We start from the raw sequence: 6,238 nt of genomic DNA on the forward strand, positions 1-6,238 counted from the left end.
TGGCTGCCAAGAAAGCCAGTGCAATTCTTGGTTGCATCTATACGACTATAGTGTCTAGATCAGGGGTCTCAAACTCAATTTACCTGGGGGCCGCTGGAGGCAGAGCCTGGGTGAGACTGGGCCGCATCAGATTTTCTGCCAAGCAGAGCAAGAGCCTGAGGAAGCCGCCCAGGAGTTTCCTTAGTGTGGCTGGGGCTCTGAGGAGAAGGAGGGGCGCGTGAGCCCTCGTCACCAGACACGACCCTCTCCAGTTCCTTCTTCACTACTACCACCACCAGCAGGATGAAGAAGTGGAGAAGGGAGGGAGCGCCAGCAATCGCTTAGCCATGGGGAGGAGGGCACAACATAATTTTTTTAAAAAAACCCTCACAGAATTCACCTTGCCAAAGGAGAAAAGACCCCACCAGTACCCACGAAATTGTACAGAACGGGGCATGGGGCCCCACAGGTGTGCATGCATGCACGCACACAAACACACACACACACACACAGAGGATGCGTGGGCACTTCAGGGGGGCAGGCAAGGCAGGGGCCACAAACTATCATCTGGCGGGCTGCAAATGGCTCCTGGGCCACATGTTTAAGACCCCTGGTCTAGATCAAGGGAAGTGATAGTACCACTCTATTCTGCTTTGGTCAGACCTCACCTGGAGTATTGGGTCCAGTTCTGGGCACCTCAATTCAGGAAGGATGTTGACAACCTGTTGACAACATGTCCAAAATGGTCAAAGGTCTGGAAGTCATGTCCTTTGAGGAGCGGCTTAGGGAGCTGGGAATGTTTAACCTTACAAAAAGAAGGTTAAGAGGGGACATGATAGCCATGTTTAAATATTTGAAGGGATGTCATGTCAAGGATGGGACAGGTTTGTTTTCCAGGGCTCCAGACACTAGGACTTGGAGCAATAGTTTCAAACTACAGGAAAAGAGATTCCACCTGAATCTCAGGAAGATCTTCCTGACAGTCAGAGCTGGTCAGCAGTGGAATATGCTGCCTCAGAGTGTGGTAGAGTCTCCTTCTTTGGAGGTTTCTAAGCAGAGGCTGGATGGCCACCTGTCGGGAGTGCTTTAATGGAGTTCCTGCATGGCAGGGGATTGGACTCGATGGCCCCTGTGGTCTCTTCCAACTCTGTGAGTCTATTATTCTATTATCACTACTACTACTACTACTACTACTACTGCTGCTGCTGCTGCTGCTGCTGCTGCTACTACTACTACTACTAGTAATAACAATAACAATAACAATAAATAAATAAATAAATAAATAAATAAATAAATAAATAAATAAATAAATAAATAAATAAATAAATAAAACAGTGAGTAAACCTCAGTCCCAGTGCTTGCCGGCATGCATGTGGGCAGCACCAAAACTAGTGGGCCCTAATCTAGCCATGCCTGGAGCTGCTTGCAGCTGTCCCCATCACTACCTACTTTCTGAATGCACTGGATTTAGGCCACCATGATTCAGTCCTAAATTCTTGCTAGGGGCTGGATCACATTGAACACCATGGGTTTTGCTTCATAATGTGCAGATTTAGGATCATGCTGAATGACATGTGTAGAGAATACAGTAATGTTCAAATATGAGCCTTTTTGGGGTAAGTGCATAAATTCATATTATATATACATGCACACAATCAGTGACTGCAATGTCATGATGGAAGCACTAACCTGTGAAGCAGACATCACAGGTCAAAGATTACACTCAGCTGAGTTTTCATATTACGGTACTTAACAATCAAAGCAATTGACTCATCTAGGGTCATGAGAAGCAGCCCTTTCTGCTGTCAAGCAGTAGGGCTCAAAATCTGAATACACGTAGTACTCTTTTAAAAGTGATAATTGTTCTCGATTACATTCTGAACAATTACAGAACATATTTTTCCTCATTGCTGGCAAATTGTGAGAATCATTCAATACTATGAAGTGAGAACAAAGCCCTTACAATGTTTAAATGCATGGCTGTAAATGTGAATGAGCATCTCTAAAGTTTATGCAAAGGTATGTTGTCTCAGCTATCTTTTTTGATCACAGACAAGTAGCCACTATATACAGTAACTATTAACAACCCAGAAAGATGAAATCTGCATACAGATCATTCAAGTGTGTTTTTAAAAGCAAAACAAAAACTTTAGGAAACTATACATTTTCTGTTAAAACACAGGACATAAAACTTGCCTGGTGACAGGAGGTGTTGTTCCTTCATGCAGAGCAAGCCAAACTGCCCCTGGGCTGGAATGCTGGGCTACAGAAATTTCTTTGATTCTTCACGTACTTTTGTCAGCTTGATCTGAGGAACCCTCTGTCGCAGCCAAGAATAGCATTTTATATCAGGATCGTGAGAGCTTGAAAATTTATACTGAGTTGTATGAATTGAAGGAAATAATTCATTAGAGATTTCAACTCTGAGACTGACTAAACCTGTGAGGATTTTCTTGTGAATGGCTGGAATAAATAATAGCTAATAGGATTACTACACTCCTAATGTATAAAGAGTCTATATAAGAAAGTTACTAATGGCTCGGGCCTACTAACTGCTATTGCACTAAAGCACTGTCAAAACCAATGAAATACTGGCCAGAGCCCTTTTGGTTATTTATGTTGGTAAGAGTTACCTGGTGTGTGACAGGGGATATTATTAACTAATGGTAACTTGCCACTATGATTTATGCCATTGGAATTCTACCAGTGTACAGTAAATAGCCAATAGGATTATGGTCATAATAATATAAAAAGAATCTGATGTTAAGCAATGGATGGCAATCTTGAAACATTATATATATATATTTTGGGGACACCTTACAACATATGGGAGTGGAAGAAGGTGGCTGATAACTCAGCGCAAGGGTCAGCCTCAACACCTTCCACCACCTCTTAGGGAGAACGATATGCTTAGCACCTCTCACAAGGGCATCGCCCACAAAGAGCCAAGCCCTCCCTGAGAATCTCCTCAAAGGCGGTACAGGAACTGGAGGCACCCGAAGGTAGGAAACAGAAGGGACCTTCAGTAAGGGAAGTGGGGGAAGATAGAAAAGGAGAGGAACCCGGGCTAGTGTGTGGAGGGGAGGAGAGCAGTGAAGAGGAGAAGGTAGAGAAGGACGATGTGCTAGAGTTGCAGGATGGTCTGTGGTGCCCCTGAGGTCCCGTCCTGTTATGGCTACACTAGCCTTGGCATAGAACTGAAGCGTCCACTGTGGCTAGGCAAGGGTATTCTTAGACCTGCCTGAGGTTGCACTTGTTGATGTGGTCACTTGGTCCGGCTCTGGCAGAGCCTAGCCCAACCCCAGCTGTGGCAGCTCAGATCTTCATTCAGTTGCTTCGTGGGCAGCAGGAAATATAATTTAAGAGATTCTGCCAGTCAGAATGAGCGCTCTGTGCAAAGGAAGAGGGGGAGAAAAGACGTGGGCTTTGAAAGAGTGAGCATGACCATAACTACTTGGTAGACCCTAGACTTTCCTCTCAAGGGGTGAAAGTGAACCACCCGGATGGGTAGGAAAGGACAGTGGGAGGCAGAGAATCTTAAAGCCACAAAGTGCCACCAAAGCCAAGAGGCCATTTGTATATAGTTCTACAGTATATACAGATGGCCTCTTGGCTTTGGTGGCACTGTATATAGTTCCTGTTGACTGCAGTAGCTGCTCTCCAGTGCAATGATGACTAACCCCACAGGTCCCTTTGACGTCCCCTTGCCCATAGAGGACTTCAGGGGCAGCATAATAAGACTTAATTTGATTGAACCTTCAGCACAAACTAGCCTCCAAATTGATTTCCAATAACAAGACTCAGTATTCAGCTATGTAAAGCACTAAAGAAGGTCATCTTATTCAGAGTGTTTAGCCCCCACAAAAGACAAGCTCTCAATTTCTGAACACCAGATGAAAATATAGTATAAACCATCCAAAAACTGGGTCAGAAGGTCTAAACATGGAGTCAGGCTCGATGGCCACAACATGCAGCCCAACTCTGCATGAAACAGAAGTAGCAAAGGCCCAGCTTGGCCCCATAGATAGGTCACTTGCTCTGGCCCTTATAATAGGCTTGTAGCAGAAAAAACATGGAGCTCATGTCAGTCAAAGAATCAAAGAACAGTGAAATTGGAAGGGGCCTCTAACCCCCTGCTCAATGCAGGAATCCAAATCAAAGGATATCTGACAGATGATAGTCCAATTTTATCTTGAATGTCTCTAGCATCTTCCATCAACAAAACAGGAGGATGAATTTCAGTGTCATATTAAGCCAGCAATACAAGTACAATCAAATTGGTAGTCATGCCTATTAGTCAGAATCTCATTGTATCTATGATCACAGAACTATTTTTATAGCCTCCACAGGTTAGAAAGTAGGGGGTCATAAAGGCATGCATTCCATTAAGCCTAAGTTCCAAGGAGTGTTTTCATATCCCTTCTGCCCTCAAGTATCTATGGACAGACACACACACAACATGCACAACTGTATGGCTCTGTCCTAATCTTGTTTACTCAAAAGTAAATCTGTTGTGCTCTTTGGCCTTACACACAAGTAACTATGCATAGCATTGCAAGATGTCAAACAAGTATTACAGAACTTGGAGTGGTGCAGAAAAACTATAAAAGTTATAAAATCCATGGCCAGAAATGTAGGCCAGGTTTCTTTGTTTGAAGTAAATTCCAAAGTGTGAGCTGCAGAATCCACTTAGAGGTAGTAAATTTCAGATTTCACCTCTGGCAATATGGATTAGAAAGTCCCAAACTTGTTAGGACAAAGAGTCAAGTTTGGGACATTCTGATCCACACTGTCAAAAACTGAAATTGGAAACCTGTCAGCTCAAAGTGGATTCTGCTTCCCTCATTTTTGAGATAATGGGTAAAAACAAGGCAATGGATTTTGGAGCTTTAATTTGTTTTTTGCACACACGCCCCCAATGCCTGTTAATGTCCAGCCTGACAAAGACTAATGCAGAATCGAAACCTAGCCTCTATGTGTGAGATTTTAGTGGTGTAATAAAAACAGCCCAGTCCTCCCCACTTTTCTCTTTGGGTTGTGTACATCTTTGGGTTGTGTAGAAAGATCAAACATTTTGTTCTCTTTTTGTCAAAAAAGTAGTCCGCCCAAATAAATATGTAAGGCAATAATGTAACAAAATAATCTTAACAGTTGTATCACAGTACAGCAAAAGATATAAAATACATAGGAGATGTTAGAATGGTGACATTGCCTTTATTTCCTCTGCTTATTTGCTATAGTGATGGGCTGTCACCATTTAAGGCTATTGGAAACCCATGACCCTGAAGGGCTAGACTTACAAACCTCAATGGATTAGCTAAATCATAGTCCTAGATGTGGATAAACTTGCAGCCAAAAACTGAAATCCCACGCATAATTTACAAGGGAGTAAACCCGATTGAATCCCATGATCTAAGCGCCCGTCTTTCCGCCTGCATTGTCAACTAGGCGGGTCGGTGTTTTTCAAGAAATTACCACCAGCTAAAGGCGTCTCGTGACCCGAACAAGAGGGCGACGGCCCTCGGCCTTTGGGGAGGGGTTTCTCCCCACATTATTTAAATGCCACTGCTGAAAACTGTGAAGTACTCTTAGGAGCCTAGCGCCTCTCCCAGGCGAGAATTTTTGTGCACCCATCGGTCGCCCAGCTGTTGTAGTAAGCGTGCACAGTCTTGCAGTTTAGTCCAAGAGGTGCCAGAGCTTATGCCTATTATACGCCCACAGTATTTCACGCGTGACACCCCCGATGTGTTTGCGAGGTGACGTTCACCAGCCGCATGGCATTTTGCATATGCTGAAATGAAATACAGAAGCGGGCGGTATGTTTAAACAATTCTTTAGAAAAAGGCATTCGGCCGAATGAAGGATCGAGCATGCCATGTTGTTTGAATGCGAGGGGGAAAACGCCTGCCTGCGATTCCAATGCGACGAGATAAAAAAAAAAGACCCAAGCTTTTTTCTTCATTTAATGTAATCACCACTGCCTCTGAGCATGTACAGAATACCCATCCCTCGCGCTTGAACTATTAACGAGCCAGACGTCTATTTGTTAAGAGGAAGGGCGGGAGGGGACAGAAAGCGGCGGTTATTTTACAAAACTAGGCGCCGACCCTGCTTCGTGTGTAGTGAAGGTCCAAAAATAAAAATAAAAACGCCTGTGTATGTGTGTGTGTGTTTCTGTCACGGGCCCCTCCCTTCAGCGGCCGAGTTATTCCCCCCCCCCCGCTTCTCGGCGCTTACTATTATGTTACTCCGTGTGTGT

This window comes from Pogona vitticeps, chromosome 1 (assembly GCF_051106095.1).
Source record: "Pogona vitticeps strain Pit_001003342236 chromosome 1, PviZW2.1, whole genome shotgun sequence".
NCBI lineage: Eukaryota > Metazoa > Chordata > Lepidosauria > Squamata > Agamidae > Pogona > Pogona vitticeps.